At 25.8% G+C, this 17973-nt stretch overlaps 1 protein-coding gene and 2 non-coding genes across 3 annotated transcripts in view; 2 read left to right on the forward strand and 1 right to left on the reverse strand.

The window, feature by feature from the left end:
* Window positions 1-17973, reverse strand: part of LOC126903082 (dopamine receptor 1-like) — a 131715-nt gene that overhangs the window by 92346 nt on the left and 21396 nt on the right. The gene's annotated exons all lie outside the window — the stretch shown is intronic.
* On the forward strand, window positions 14658-14728 carry Trnag-gcc (transfer RNA glycine (anticodon GCC)). The gene has a single exon. It is a non-coding gene; the product is annotated as a tRNA-Gly (tRNA).
* Window positions 14776-14846, forward strand: Trnag-gcc (transfer RNA glycine (anticodon GCC)). Its single transcript has one exon. It is a non-coding gene; the product is annotated as a tRNA-Gly (tRNA).

A 17973-nucleotide genomic window follows, 5' to 3' on the forward strand; every position in this document is an offset into this window, starting at 1 on the left:
TTACTGTATTAGTTTAAAATTTTTGTACTTGTCAGGAATGTAAATATTGACCGTGTTACAAATATAAACAGTCTCTCCTAAACTAACTCAATACGCATTGCCATAAAATGGTTTTATTAAATAGTTTAAGGTAATTTTTTTCATCAGTTATAGGGTAATGAAAAGTACAGTTTTTATTTTTTTAATTCATCAAGTAAAATATGTGTTTAACTGTTGAACAATTGATACAATATGTCAATTATTATAATTACATGGCCGCTTGGGATTGACATCGAAAGTGTACTAGAAATCATGTAAAAAAAAAAAAAAAGGACAAGGTACAGGTTTGGAACCCGCGATCCAAGTCATAACCACTCGATCAAAGTACACTTGTGATTCATATCCGATAAACTTCCCATTTAGGTTGATAACGTGATGTGCATTTAAGGAAAACAAGGTACCGTATCAAAAATTATATAATTGCAATTATATAATGAAATTGATAGAAGTGTAAAATAAAAATAACAGCTAAAAATGAAAATCGGTAAACAGTAATCATGATCTGTACGCATGAAAACATTTTAAACTGCTAAAATTTATATTATAAAAAGGTAAAATAATCTAGTACGTGATTTTATTTTTGCTGGCGCAAAGTATCCTAGAATCTCTATTTGAGAATAATAATAATAAGACCTTATTGCTGACGGGTCAAAAAATAAACCCATTTATACAAAGGCCATAGAAGGATTTTCAATAGAAAGTCATCGTAGATAAATGTTTAAAGTTGCCCATTGTAAATACTTGGGACTGATAATACTATGATAATAAAATAATTAATCTGAACGGTAATAAATATAGACAAATGCCTATTTAAACAAACAAGCGGCCAATATAACATAGTTATTAAATGTAATGTAACTATTAATTCAATTAAGCAGTAGATCAATTTAAACAATTCATAGCATAAACCTTTGGGGTTTTTCTTGCATTATTTATAAATACTTCACTAAACAAATGTGAGATAAAAAAAATACACTAACCTCAGAACTTAAATTCAACATAATATTTTTTTAAAACCCAGAATTTTAATATTTGGAAAACGAAACCAGAATGACAAATTTGACAATATAACTATTATCCTGGTCATATTTTTTGGCATTAAAACAGTCAAGAGCTTTTTTGCACGAGCCTATTATTCCCCAAAAATATTATTTCATTCGTTACAAAATAAAANATTTGACAATATAACTATTATCCTGGTCATATTTTTTGGCATTAAAACAGTCAAGAGCTTTTTTGCACGAGCCTATTATTCCCAAAAATATTATTTCATTCGTTACAAAATAAACCATATAAATAATAGCGTATTGATGGAAATGAGTATAATTTATATTTGTTCACCTAAGCACTACGTTTTATGGTATAATACCTTTATACTGAACAGGTACCTAACGAAAGACTTAAGAGTATAAATAAGTTTCATTTTAGAAGTAAATAATTTAAGACAACTTTTTGCCATATTATATTTTAAAAGTTTAAGAATATGAAATGAAGAAATAGTGAAAATGTAAATAATATTCATAAATCAAAATATTATAATACCACTGTCTTCAATTTGAAGAGTACAAAATAAAAGGGCATGTTGTTATACGACAAATTAACTATTTTACTATTTCATATATATCTTGATTTATTAATTCTTAATTTTTTTTTTAATTCATCTTTAATACGTTATAAGAGCGTTAATTTTATTATTTTTTAATGGCAGTATACATATTTAATTAGGTTGACAACAACTTTTGACCCATATTTCGAAAGTTATAATTATTTTAAAATATTAAATATGAGTCGTGAGTTGTGGTTTATATTATTTTTATCATTATAATAATGTTTATCATTTGTAAAGTATTTAAAGTATTGGTCCCAAAAGTTTTTTTCGACCAGTCATATTATTAATTATATAAATTTTTATTTTATAGACTAGTGTAATAAGTATGTTGCTGATAAAAATACTTATATTGATACTTTTTTAGAAAAGATGGAATGAGTTAATTTTTATTTGAATATTATGGGTCACGGGATATTGACTATTGAAAAGAAAAAATTATAATATGTTTTAAACTTTTTATAACGCAAAAATTATTTGATAATACGGAAATATAAATACATAAAACAATGGTTAATGTTTAAAAAATATATTGGGTTGATTAATCAACGTTATATTTCAAGAGATGTCAACATGCATAAGTAATCGTGTTAATTTTAAGCTTCATTGATTGTGTAGAGCGATTTCTTTTAGATTTAGTTACTTGAATTGTTTTAATATACGTATTAGTCAGAATCTTATTATTTACGGTTCAGTTGCCGAACTAATAATCATTATATTTTAACAGAAATCCAAAATCGTTTTTTAACGCTTTCAATGATTTTACAGCGTATTTTTTTATTACCCTTAAGAACTCTGGACCTTAAACTTTCGATTAAGTCTAAAACCTTTCAAAACCTCAATGACATTTTTAAAGATTTAGTCATTGTAATATATCGTCTTTATTTCATTAATATATTGACTATGTATTTTAAACTGCAACATTTCTGAACACAAATCCCGTAATTTATTTACCTACACGCGTACAATATAAATAAGCAACAACGTTAGACAGGAAATCAAACAATTACTTACTAAAGCTACTATTATTTTACTTTGGAAATGATGGCATAATATTTTCATCTTAAAATAAACATTTTAATTTTCCTTACATATTAAATTTTCGGTCAGTTCTTAAAATTATAATTTGATTCCATACAAAAAGGTCAAATGAATTACATTACATATAATAAATTAGGCATCCAGTTAGTTTTACAATAATTTTAATCATGTAACAGCATAAATTGTTGTTGTCAATTGAAATTGTTTTTTCGTTCCAATGACTAATCCATAACAATAATTTTAAATGTACTCTTTAATGTCATGTGATGTCTTTTTGAGGCATTACTCATATTAAAAAATAAATAATAGAATAATTTTTCAAATAGTACAACGTTATATGATTTAACAAAATTTAATTTCAGAAAAATAGTTGAGATTTTAGCTGTTTTAGCCCTTAAATGGAAAATGATTTGAAAAAACGCNATAGTTGAGATTTTAGCTGTTTTAGCCCTTAAATGGAAAATGATTTGAAAAAACGCTATTGCATTATTTATACGTGAAAAGTACAAAATTGCTTAATTAGTAAATCTCTAAAAAAAAATAACAGATTTTAAGAGGACATTAGTCATAAATACCACAGCGATAACAATTTATGGTCTATAATGATATATCTAGTGAAAAGTTCTGAAATTTGCTTATTATGTCATTCTGTTTATTTTTTTAATTTTTCAGATTTTTAATGTATAAGATCACATGAAAATGTAAATATAAGTAATAAATATATATATAATAAATAGAATTTAAAACAAAAAATTCTATATTAATATAATAAAAATATATTAAATAATTAATTATTATAATTTTAAAATATGGTTTAAGGTTTATTAATTTAATTTAAATTCATAATTACAGTGACACAGTTAAACATAAGTTTGACATGAAAGCTTAACTTTCTAACAAAATTGAAGTGGGTGACATCTGACAAGTGTATACTAAGTTTAAATTAACATACACGAAGTTATTTGAAATCATAATATTAGCGCATTTCATTTAAGAAGTGATTTCTAATGAAAATCATTGTATAAAATATTTACCTAAAATAAATGAAATTACATTACAAATATAAAGTTAAACTGCACATGATCATAAATATATTTCTAAGTAAATAAAAAATTATTTTTTAATAAAAAAGATAATTTTGTAAGATATTTAAGCAAAAATGTGATTACAAATCACTTGTATTAGTCATTAAGTTATATAATAGTTAAAAAATATATTTTAATTTTTAAATAATATTAGACACAAGTTTATCATTAATTTTTTTTCATATTGTTGTACAGAGTGATTGATTAAGAACAAATAGACATTTTCTTGGACACTATTGAACATTTTTAATTTTTGTTAAAGACAAAATTGTGTCATTTAAAACATGATATATTATCTTTCTTTTACGATAGCAAGAATATAAACTGATAATAATTTATGGACTAGTGAAAAAAAAATTTGCTGCCTCTGGTTTTTATGAAAACCAAAATATATATGAATTCTTAGTGTTTTTTTAATCAAACAATATTTTCGTATACGAAAAATTGAAGATATTCAATCATTTTTGATCAAAATAATGTCCCTATCCTTAATTGATCACTTTGTGTGAATTAAGAATATTATTTTCTTAGTACATTAGGTTCAAAGTATGAAAAGTATAATTAACTTCTAAAGTAATGAAGTATACAGTTATCAACGGCCTATAAGTAATTTATCATTTCAATCAAATAAAATATCATAGGAAAAACTAATTCACCTATTTTATACTTATACCTAACTTTAAAAATAAATTTACCTTAGTGAGGATTAGTAAAGAAAATCGGATATTAATAGGAAATTTATGAGCCTTAAGGAATAAAATTTATTTTCTGATTTATTTCAAGAAGTTTTAAATTAATTTAGTTCTGATTTTCTTGATAGTTCCGTTCAAGTTGTAAAAAAATTCATTCAGATCACTTCAATTATAAATCAAAATAAATTAAATTTTTTATGAAAGGTTATATTTTATTTCCCCAGTCTAATTAATTTTTGTCAGTCCTATTTTTTTAGACATCAAATTACAACAAATGTTTTGTGTAATACTTATTTTAAAACAACTAAGCATTTTATTGAATGAAATTTTATTTATTTAACTTTTACTTTATTAACATTATTTTATTAATTTGATTACATTTTTTTAAATAAGAATTTTGCTAATTTGTTTACAAACTAAGTAGTAAGAAAGAATATATAAACCGAATAATTTTTTATATAAATATAAAAAAAACCAGTATTAATTTCTTTTTTCTACAAATAATTTTCACTTAGTTTTGAAGTAAATCGAAAGAGATAAAATTTGAAAACTTTTAGTATATTAAAACAGATATATTTTTAAAATTAATTCTTATATTTATACTATTTAAACAAATGTTTATACTTTTAATCATGTAGTAGTTACTGTATTTCCTTTTTATTATGTGGTTAACCTAATATTACGTAAATTATAATAAGAGATCTAATAAATAATATCTTTCAAATAAAATATACTCATAACTTTCATAAGATAATATATTTATCGTTAATTAAATGACGATTTGAAACCTAAATTTAATTTATCATGTTTGGGATCCAATAATTTTATCCCAGTAATTATGGAGATAAAATTTAATCATTTTAAATATAAACATAATATGTCACTGTTTTAAAAATGTGAATTAAATAGATATTTGACAAAACTTATTCTAATAGAGCATCAACTAAAACTAATATAGTTTTTTAATTAAATTATTTACATATTTTTAATATTAAAAGAACACAAGTAACTATTATTATTTTTACATATTACATTTCATATTACTATTATTTTGAATAATTTTATTAAATATTAGTTAAACTTTTAATGAAATTAAAACGCTAAATTTGTACTTAATTTACATGCACTGACAATTTATTAAAAGTCAATAATTTCTTTATAGTTTTGCAAGTTTTTTTACGGGTTTAAAAATTAACCTAGATTTTGTATGTTCAATAACTATTATAATACTACAACAACAAACTATCTAAAACTTTATCAATAATATCCTTTTCTATAACCATCTTTTTGGTAAAGCTAAATTTTATTTAACGTGGGCCAAAAAAGTACACAAGGGTACCTTCTTTACATGAAATGAATTCCAACAAAAATAACCAAAGCCAAAATACAAAATTCTAACTATAAACCTCCGTAGATGATTGCTGTTACCGTGATAATGTTTATTAATTCAAATTAAGTCAAAAATTAATGTTTAAAAATCAATTTATAATTTATTAATCTTGATCTTGATATATTAATCAATTAATCCAATTCCTATTCAAGATTGTATTAAATTGTATTGATTAAATACAATTTACATTAGTGTACTTGTTTGATTCTAATATTTTAATATTATTACATTATATTAATAATTTTTACAAGATCATTAGATTTGTATTTATTATATAAATATTTAATTTATATTTATGTTTCATTTTTATAACACTTGACGAAAAATTGTTCTCTTCAAAACAGTAATATATTTCAATGAAATTATGTGCGTAAAAAAATGCGTTAGATATATACTATACGGTCCGAACACTACTTCTTTAATTACAATTCAATACGTGATAACACGTATAGACATTAAATATAAATGATAATACAAATTATATAAAATGTTCAGTAAGCAAGGAACCGGGTAAATTGTTATAAACAATGAGAACTGTAGAACACTCTGCGTACAACAAATTACTGGATACATAACGATGACACTGTCACTTTTTTATTCTAACGACTGATTATAGTCATACTCACCGATATCAAAAACGTTAAACCATAACATGGATAAAACACAATATTAAACATAATTATACAGGTAAAAAAATAATAAATAAAGAGTTTATGCATTGAATTATTTATAACAATTAGACTAACGCAACGCAACAAATATGAAATTGAAATAAATTATCTCAAAGTCCAAAAAAAATAAAATAAAACTAATATTTAATCAAAATAGAAAATTGATGATGGAAAAAAATTATCATCTACTTTGTTCACAGTTATTGATAGAGTCAAATAATTGTTGTATAGCTTCTTAATGTTTTCGCATCTCTATAGCTTCTTATTTTTTGTGTATTTTTAATGTTTCATTTGTTATCCAAAGACTAAAAATAATAACCCTTCCAAAATATACTCTAGTGTGGGTGTAATCGAAAAATTCGCGATAAAAAAAAATTCTGTAAAATTACCATAAACTGAGTTCAATTTGGACGTTAACTCGAATACACGAAATTGGATAATCAGTCAACTTTTATTTGATGTGAACTAAATGACTAATTTCGTTTGATAAAATTATCTGAAACTAAATAAATAAATTTGGAAGTGACCAATATTTTCCTTGTTAGCCATTTTCCAATAATGTGAAATATTATCAAAACTAGTTTTGATAGCATTTTTTAATTATTACGGTAATTCTACATGACTAATTATAATTAACCGCTGTCGTCGACAATTATGCGCTCTTCGTGTAGAGATTGAGTATTACGACTTTTATCGAACGTGACCAATCAAAACTATCCTAAGCCAATCAACTTGGCCCATCCAACATACTTTCAAACTTGCTACTTGTACAGAACAAATACCACGCGAGACCACATCAACTTGGTCGATTGCCTGCAGTTTAAACACGATGCCATTGAGCAATGAACGTGAACGCGTTGATTTTTCCTGTTCTATGCGCCGCCACTGTCTTCCATCTCACCAGATGATCACACGGTGGCCGTCTACGGCCGTACAACTTTAGGAAACACCCAATAAAAATCATTTGAATATTTAATCGTAAACTACGTCCATACGCATTCGCTAAACGTGGTAATGGTATACGAACTCGAACAGCTGCGAACGGTTCGATTTGCGATAGCGATACGGTTTTAAGTGGTGCACTGGGAATGCATTAAATTACTAATACACTGTCCATCATTTTTTAACAAGCGCAAGTACAATCATACAAAACTCGTGTATTTCAATATCTGCCGGCGCAAACTACTCACCTTTGTATTTATCCCACAAACTTTCTCATAACAGTCATCCATTCTTGCTCTACACTTTCTGACACTTTTTCATCCCATCAGATTTTTAATTATTACAGATTTTTAATAAAAATTTTAAATCTTATGACAACTGAATTTGTTAATTTTAGCGTACCAATGTTGCTCATATTTCAGCCAGAATATAACGTCTTATAACCGCTGCTTTTTTATTACATTCTTCGAATAAATATTAATATAAATCATTATTTTTGTTCAAGTATATGCCTAATATTTTGGTCATTATATTTATTGCGACTACATTAACCTCGTTAGGATCTATAGGACGCTTCAAATTAGCCAGTAATCGTTAACATAAAAATCGTGTCATATTTAATCGACAAACTTCAGCGTTCCATTCCTTTTTCTCAGTGGCCATCTTCTTTAGAAAAGCTACCGCTAACTACAAAGACAGAATTACGATATAATTGTAGTAGTTTCTATACAGTGTATGCAATAGTTTCTAAGCAAAGAATATTAATAGAGTTAATTAACTTCATGGTCGGCCTGAAGTCCTCTCTAACAACAAAGGCCTTCGCACTATCATTTGATACGAACAGGTATTTAGACGATAATAAAACACTAAGTCTACCATCATTTGAGCGACGAACATTTAACTCACATACATCTTATCTAATGAGTAAGGGGGCTTTATCACAAACTTCTCCCAATCTCCAAAACTTTGCCATTTGATCTTCCTACTCGCCAACATTGTCCAGTTCTGTTGTCATTACCGCCCTTACTTATACGATGCGCCCGTAGGTACCAGACCGGTGACAACACATCAGACATGGCCGTTTTAAAGCACCGGTAGTTATCGACCGGCTTAAATTGTCTTAATTAAAAAATATTTCTGCGCTCAAAATGAAATGAATATTATCAGGACGATTGAATGACGGATCGGCCAGTAATATGTATCTTCAGGTATAGCAGTGCTAACCCGTATAGCTGGTAAACTAATTGTTAATCTTGGTAAAATAAAAAATCTAACACAAAATAGTATTTTGATATACGACACTCATTAGTAGCTCTGTACGATAACGTATGCTAAGTGGCATTAATACCGTCGAATATTCATGTTTTTCAGCGCTTTATCTTGAACAATGTGCTACAGATTCGGTCATATAATTATGTTGTAAACCGCTATCTATTAATGCACAGCACAAAAAAGGTTAACGGCCGTAAATTAACAGTGAAATAAACCGACGAGCTCTATTTAAATAGATTTTCACACGCTGTAGTTGAACAAATGAGTTCAATCTCGTTCAATCCCAACATTTAATACTTTTAAGTTTAGTTGCCCTTTGTTCGAGGTTGGCACATATTAACATTAACGAATTAACAAAAAAAACTTTTTAACTCATTCCGAACAAAGGATCATATATTTCGTTACATATATATTTTATGTTGCGGACTTAAAACCGAATTTTTAATACGCAAAAGACAAATAAAAGACTTTTTATTAAATTTACATTTTTTTCTTTACTTTCGTGCACTAAAAAAATACTATAGGGTATGAACCGGCGGTTCAACAATTAATAGTATACACCCCAATNACGCAAAAGACAAATAAAAGACTTTTTATTAAATTTACATTTTTTTCTTTACTTTCGTGCACTAAAAAAATACTATAGGGTATAAACCGGCGGTACAACAATTAATAATATACACCCCAATACGCGTTAACACATATAGACTTATACAAACGATAACAGAGATTATACCCAACAAACTACTCGGTACATAACAATGATACTCTTTTTATCCCAACAGCTGATTACAGTTGTGTAGATGTATTAATGTCGAAAAATGTATAGCTAAGCAATTCGTTGGCTTTTACTAATTTTCTATTTTACTAAATATTAGTTAAATATTAATGATGTTTTGTAGACAATGTTACATTTAAAAATAAGAAACCGCTGAAATTTGACTAGTTTTAAACGTGATCGAGACATCTGTATATTTAAAAGCCAATTTCAACTTCTTTTGTTGAAATTTCGAATACTAGACGTCTTAAATATAATTTTAACACGAGTGTTATGATTATCCTCAAATCTAGTTTTTTTCCACGTAGACTATTAAAAAATGTCTAGACTAAGAATAAATACATTTGGTCAACATTTACCTAATATTTTCTATTGGCGCAAGTCTTTTTTACTTAGGCTAGTGCATAAACGCAATTATATTTTACATGTTTCTAAAATATTTATTCCGCGTCGAGAAAATACTCGTTAATGGAAATTTTGCGATTTACTATTTTAAATGTTTCACTTACAGTTTTGCGTCATAGTATCTTAGGACACTACTATTAAAAAACACAACGAAAAATAATAGTACTGCCACCAAAATATCGACTAAGTTTTGTCACATTTATATAGTTAATGGGATACTTCATTAAACGCGCAAATTTGATTTTACCTTGAGCTGTAGTCTTTTATTTCCAATAAACGAATTGTTCAAGTTATCATTTGAAGACGTCGACGTTGTTAAAATAATATACTTTTTCGCCTGAGGTTTCCTCGTGGGAACAGTCGTATACGATTAAGAACGACGTTCGTCATATCTGCCGCTACCACGACGAAGGTAAATTACATAAGATAAATAAATATGAGATATCTTATTTATAAAATTGGAAGGCCTTTCTTCTGCGAGCATGTTTTTCACACCGTCGAATTTTCCATTGACACAGGATTGTATACAGACACTCTGGAAAATTATTGGTATTCCAGCTAATATACTCTCATATATAATACATATATTGGATGCGAAAGCTGACACGTCTTCCGGACTATTCGACAAGTTAACGCTGTAAATTAATCGTCTTTTCTAAAGGTACCAGACTGCGATTAATGCACTGGGTATAAAATAAACTCGGGTCGCTATAGCGTTCCATCATAGGCCGACGTTCTTGATGAGAATTATCGATTCGACAGTATAATTTTCTTGTGTCGTAAGTTAATCCTCCATGGAATAAATGCCAAATATCATAATCACAAATATATCGATGACACAGCCGGATTATGTTTGTAACTTGTAAAAATTAATTTAAAAAATTACTATAATAAACGAGACAAATGTTTTGTTGACAATTTACTGCATTCATAATCATATGTATAAAGTACCATTAAATAACGATGCTATTTTAACGTTGCTGTCAATAGAGTAAAACATGAATTCGGTAAAAACCAAATTTTTATTTAGTGCAATGTTTATATTGTCCCTTTATTTTACCCTATTTTCTTTTTAAGTTAAAACAATTAGAAAACTAACAGTTATTTCGAAGGTTTTTTCTATTATTCGTGTATAGAAATAATATTTATTACATATCTAAATCCAATTACACTCGTAAAAAACTTCACAATCGTAATTCATCGCTATTTGTATTTTTCATATACTATCAGTAATTGATTCACAAACGTGACCATTAATTAAACTGAGCATAAAATAACAAAAAAAACCTATAGTTTATTTTTAACTTTGTTAATTTATAAACTAAAATTATAAGCGCAACTTATTACTGAAACTATTTCCAAAACAGCTTTTCTTTGATAAAATGTTAACGCCAACTCCAATTTCAAACGGAGTTACAGTAATTTTAATTAAATCACAACTCACTATATTTAATAAAGCCACACAATAATGACTGAATTATTTATTTTCAGCTTTATAATTTTTTTAGTAGAATATTAATTATAATTAATAGAAAAATAAAGATCAGTATTTATTTTAAACAACACTTCAAGAGGTACTTTACAGTATTTAAAAGAGTAAATAATCCATGGAATGTGTCATACCATTGAATACATGTTTAATAATAATTGGTTAGTCGTGAAAATCAGATTGTATTAGATATTTTTAATTAAAATAATAATATTTCCTTATTTTTTATCAATAATCCTTAGTTTATCAATTGAAACATTTGCTCCCAGTACAATTCATTATGAATGATATTTATTATAATTAAGGTAAACTGTACGGTAATTAGCATCTTAAAAAGAAAACCTAGACTTTATTCGATGTATTTATTTAGTTTAAATAAGTTGAATTTTTCTCAATAGATTTTATAAATCAAAAATGATATTAAAATTCGAATTATGATATCAAAATTCAATAAAGTATAACTTTTTTTGTTTAAATAGTAAATAAAAAAATACAGTTACAGGCACGTCAATTTTCATAAGAATTAATGTTATTCAGATCATACTTTTATTGGCACGATTTTTAAATCGATTATAATACTTACCTCTCATAATTGAGTGAAAATTAAAATTTTACTATAAATATAAATCAAGTACTTTGCCTAATTATTAAAACAATTTAAATATTTTGAAAAACCAATACACAATGTTTTAATGATAAAATATTTGTAAATATGCCAATTATTATACCCCTGCCAATAATTGCACACTTTACCCTAATATGTTATAGAATTAAAGTGTTTTAATTAGTTATACTTCATGGAAATTGGGCTAAAAATTAAATAAACTTTTTTAATATATAGAAAACAAAGTAAATCATATTATTTAATTAAATTTTTCTCCGAAGATTAACTTCAAATCATCAATTAAAACTTTGAAAAAGTACCATTGTCATTCTCGAATTGCTTTAAAATCGTTTATCATTTCATTGATTAGCAACTTTAAGCTCTTCCCAAAGAATAAAATACATTTGACACTAATTGTTATCCCTTAAAATAAGTTTAAAAGTATTTAGAAGTAAATACGGAATAAGTATTTAGAATAACAAGTACCTATTTATTTCTTACTTTTATAAGTACACGAGAACTTGAGAATTTTACATAATTCAATTTAAAGCATTTTGAAGTTATAAATACCTACTCAGTTAAAACATTTTCAAAAAATAGTAGTGATTGTTTCAATTAGTTTTCGAGAAGTTTCTAAGATTGACAAACTTTTTAAGCCAGTTTAATATTGTAAATGAACTTAATTACTTATTATGTCGGCTCGGTACGGGAACATATTAACGTTTATTTTTATAATTGTTTTATTAACTTTGTTTTCGCCTTTATTTAGAGTAAATTGGCATTATGTATAATAGATTATTAAATCAAGACTGTGTTACAGTTAAAACGCCTCGTTTCACGTCGTCTTAAAAAAATGAAATCATATGTTTTTACAATCCCTACATGCAATACGTAATTTTTACTATTACGGTTAGTAATTAAAATGGAACGTCATATTTTTACTACACAAGTAAGTGTTTATAGTTACTTCAAGGAAATTTTGTTTTTTTACAGAAGTTTAAACATATTAAATTCTAAATAAATACGTCTATGTGAGATATAATTGAATATGAAAATATAAATTAACGGGCATTCTGTAGGAAGTAAATAGACTTGTACGGGTTTGACAGTACTAGGCCTCATAAACTTATTTCTTTATCTTTTTACCTCTACTGAAAATACAAGTACTACGCGCTATAATATTTTTCGTCACTTAAATTAGGACTTAATATCATTTTGCAATTTTGGGTCTATCCATATGAAATCAACCAAAGTGGTCGCGCGTCCATTATAATTTTTTTTTTTTTGAAATCTCATACACGAGTTTCCCATTATAAAAGTAAAAATCATTTTTGCTGGAAATAGATTTTGACCAATGAAAATTTTAAAATCTCGAGATACCGATATTTCGTAAAAATACAAGTATTCCAAGAACTTATACTTAAGACTTTAATTAAACAAATACTGCTTAACATTTAAGTCATCGTTCATTGAAGTTAGGTAGGTGTTCCAGTGACTTGGTGTAGGTTTTAGGAATATAGGATAATACATAACGCTGAAACGATAGGGATCGAATCCGTCAAGCTGTGCCGGCCGTATTACTTTTGTTAGTTTTTTTTTATTTAATAATAGGTGATTTATTATAGTTTGCAACCTAGCATAACTGATATTAGAACGTCTATGTGACTTCCATAGGTTATCAAATGGAAGTAACTTTGCCACATCTCGGGATGGGATATTAAGGGTCACAAAAATGTCTCAGGGACTACCACAATAACACCACCTAAGGTGATTTCACAGCGATGTCTCCAAGATGGATTTTTGCATACCATATGATGATAATAACAAATTAAAAATTTTAATAATACAAAAATAGTATTAATATAAAAATTAAAAAAGTAGTTAATGTATTTTTAAAACTCATCGTTTCCGCACTTAGCCGACGATTTATTTTGAAGTCAGAAAAATTAACTGAAATTAATGTATTTTAAAATAATTTCCCGCTGAAACATTTATATTCATTCTTTTAATTTGGAACAATGACTTTTGCGCGCTAGGATATCGTGTATTAGGAGTATCTATGAATGTATGTTATAAAAATACTAATTTACTCATCCCTCCTTAAAAAAAACGTCTTGTTATTCGTTTCATTTTATATACAAGGTGGTCAAGTTAATAAGGCGATGGATTGGTAAACACGATCACTTATTCGTGATTAGGTCACAAGCCATATCGTTAATTAACTAATTCATTATTACTAAGCCATTAATTTATTATATAGCTAAAGGAGATATTATATCAATAATTGATGGACGATTACTTATCGTACGACTCGATGTTTAATTACATGTATAATTTATATTTTCCTTTCGTTCGTTTAATCAAATTCATTGAAATTTATTTTATTTTTCAAAACGTTTTGACAGTTTTCAGATGTGACTTATCAATTTTACGATTATATAGATTTTTTTTTTCAAAAGTGAACCTTCTAAGTTTTATTGAGAACTTTTTTAAATTTGAGTATTATACTAAAACTTTGTTTAAATATCAACTTATTTGTCATCTTTGGACATNCTTCTAAGTTTTATTGAGAACTTTTTTAAATTTGAGTATTATACTAAAACTTTGTTTAAATATCAACTTATTTGTCATCTTTGAACATGAGCATCAGTGGTTCAGTGGTAGAATGCTCGCCTGCCACGCGGGCGGCCCGGGTTCGATTCCCGGCTGATGCATAAACTTTTTTTTTACTCTAGAATAATTAATTTTATTTCATTTNTGAGCATCAGTGGTTCAGTGGTAGAATGCTCGCCTGCCACGCGGGCGGCCCGGGTTCGATTCCCGGCTGATGCATAAATTTTTTTTTTACTCTAGAATAATTAATTTTATTTCATTCGCATATCTGTATACTTAAAGGTAAGTATAATTCACATTTTTTTGTTTTTTTTTTTTAAATAAGCAAAATTATTATTGAAGAAAATATGACTTATGATAATGATTAATAGACATTTTTGCTGTGATTCAATGAGCCTAAAACGTTTATAAATCTCTTAAATATTCACAAGTGGTATTGTAATGAAAAATGAGAAATTTAATAAGTTAACACGTTATTTAAAATGATAATATCTATATACTTGTTTACTAATTACTTTGATTAATAATTGTCGAAACAGATTTAAAATATTTTAAAGTGAATGCTGATTGTGATGGATGAAATACATGTCAACACAACGAGAAGGTTAATTTATTTGAATGAGATACTTAATCAATTAATAATAAAAGTATGCGCTGCAAGTGACACTTTAAAGAATTAATTATTATCATTTCAATTGAAATTCCGTAGGCTATCGAACTAATTAATTTACTCTCTCTATTATTTATACCAAAAGAAAAAAATTATACATTATTTTTTTAACGATATTAGACAGTTTTATGTGTATTAGAATAAAGACATACGTTAACTTATAATAAATTTAATTTGATAATTAATAATCAATGATGAATTTTAATAAATAATAGATTTCAAACAATTAAAATGAAAAAATATTTACAGTTATTATCTTTATAGCAATTTTTATTGTGTAAAAATTGATTCGTATGAAATTTTTTGATATTTATTATACAAAAGAAGAATTATGATCCTACGAATATACAATAATTTTTAAATTTTGTACCCAGTTTTTTAATAGAAGAACATTAATTGGTTTAACAATGTTATTTTTATTTTATTAACAATATCGGATTATCATAAAAACTCAGTTATATCCGACAACATAACATAAAATGAACGTCAGAAAATTTATTTAACACTCACAATTATCAATTATTTAAAAATTAATTTTAGTTTGATGCAAAGTTGAGAGGGTATTAATTTTACTATGATAAGTTTTTTTATTTGATTCTGTTACCACTATTTCTAAACTCTCACCGAATCGAGTTCTTTTGATACGTCATAAGATCACATATCATATCTAGTCGAAGATATTACCTTCAAAATTGAAAATTTTTCCCTCGTTTCTCGTAAATGGATGAAATCCTCAACAAAATTACAATTTTTAAAATTGGTGATATTCGATATTTTTTAAACTTTTTAAATTAAAACTGCCATAACATTTTGAAGAATGATTCAATCAAAACACACTTTTTTTATAAAGATACATTAGACACTTTTTTATCATTTAGTATATTTTTTTTGAAAGTTCGACCCTTTACCTGCCAACAGGAAGGGATTCAAAATGGTAACTTTGGCACAAAAAAAAACTTTTAACTCTCACTTAACCGATTTTCATTATCAACATGTCAATTTTAATCTAATTGAACTTAAATATTAACTAAATATTTGAATTTTAAACAAATATCTCAAAATTATATTACTGTAAAAAAGGACATTAATAAAAAATATTTTCTGCATTTTAAAAGTGCTATAACTTTTTCATCGAGTACATTTTTGTTACAATCCAATGAAAAACGAGTATTCACAATTAAAATTTTTGATTCTAATGTATTAAAAATAACACGTGCAAAATTCCAATTCAAAATCTTATGTTTAACTTTTTTTTGGTCTTCTGAAGTTGATTTTTATAAAAGTTTATAACAGTAAAATATCGTTCTTTTAACCTTTATTTAGTTAAATTTGCAAGTTTTAAATTGATATCATTAAATAGAAAAATGAGTATTTAAAAAATGATTTAGTTTATATTGATTTATGGTCAAGAACTTATATAATTACTACTAACAGTATATTTATGAAAAAGAAGCAAAATTTCGTTGAAATCACTATTTTCTTTGTATTAATATTAAAATAAATCGTTTATATAAAATTCTAGTAATCATCTCTATGTAAATCTTGGTGTAAATATAGATGTTATAATTCAAATGTTCAAAAATTAATTAATTTATTAATTTTATATAACTTAATTAATCATATGAGATTTCGTCCGTTGTTGTATTGCTGAATTTTATTTTAGTCTTCATATTTTTGGTTAATTTTTTATATGTTAATACTCGTTCATTAATTAGTAATAATATCAAAAATTAGTGGCGATAAAAAAAATTTAATGGCTGATTTGAAATCAGACCTGAAAAAATTGATCAAGAAAAGTATATTTTTAAATCTCGTGGAAGTTCTTTGCAGGCCAATTATTCATAATAAACAAAAAATTATTTTCTAAAATGTTTTATATCAAGCCCTTTAAATATTATACACATTTGCAATAGAAGTAACGAAATACACAACTACTACTTTATAATTTTTTATAATTTCTCCGTAAAAATTACAATATTATATTATTGAATATCAATCTCATACTAAATTTAATTACTATAAGTATATATTCATATATTATACTCATAAATCAAAGAACTACTAATTAGGATATAATTAAGGAAATTGGAATTAATGTTGCTTTTGGAATAATCCACCAATCTTTTGTAATAATACACTATCTACAGACATGCATCAAAGCGTTTCTTATGATAGTGATTTTAATCTCTGTCAGATATCATCTATATTTGTTCCAAATATGTCACGTCCCCACTGTGCCACGTTTTTTCATTGTTTATTACTAATAAAATTAAAATAAATCTTTTTTTAGTCACAGAATAATAATAATAATAATTGAGAATATAATTAATTCTAAAGTATAAAAGCAAAAAAAATAATTAAGATAAATTATTTAAATCAAAAGTTATTTGATTTTTAAACATCATAGACCTCTCTGCATCAGTTTGATTTAGTTAAATATTATATGCTATTTTTCATTAATAATAATTTCTTCATAATAATATACAGATTAAAATTTTATTAATTTATATTTATGTTTAATATATATCAAGTTTATTGTAAAAAAAAGTATTCCTAAAGGTAAAGTAGGGGTAATTTTTAATGGTTAAACGGGAACCTAATTACATGTTTTAGCTTCGATGCGAAGCTGAGAAGGTATTGGTTTTACTAAGATGTGTTTTTTTTTTTTTTTTTTTT

The sequence above is a fragment of the Daktulosphaira vitifoliae genome, unplaced genomic scaffold (genome assembly GCF_025091365.1).
Source record: "Daktulosphaira vitifoliae isolate Bord-2020 unplaced genomic scaffold, ASM2509136v1 Scaffold_3, whole genome shotgun sequence".
Taxonomy (NCBI): domain Eukaryota; kingdom Metazoa; phylum Arthropoda; class Insecta; order Hemiptera; family Phylloxeridae; genus Daktulosphaira; species Daktulosphaira vitifoliae.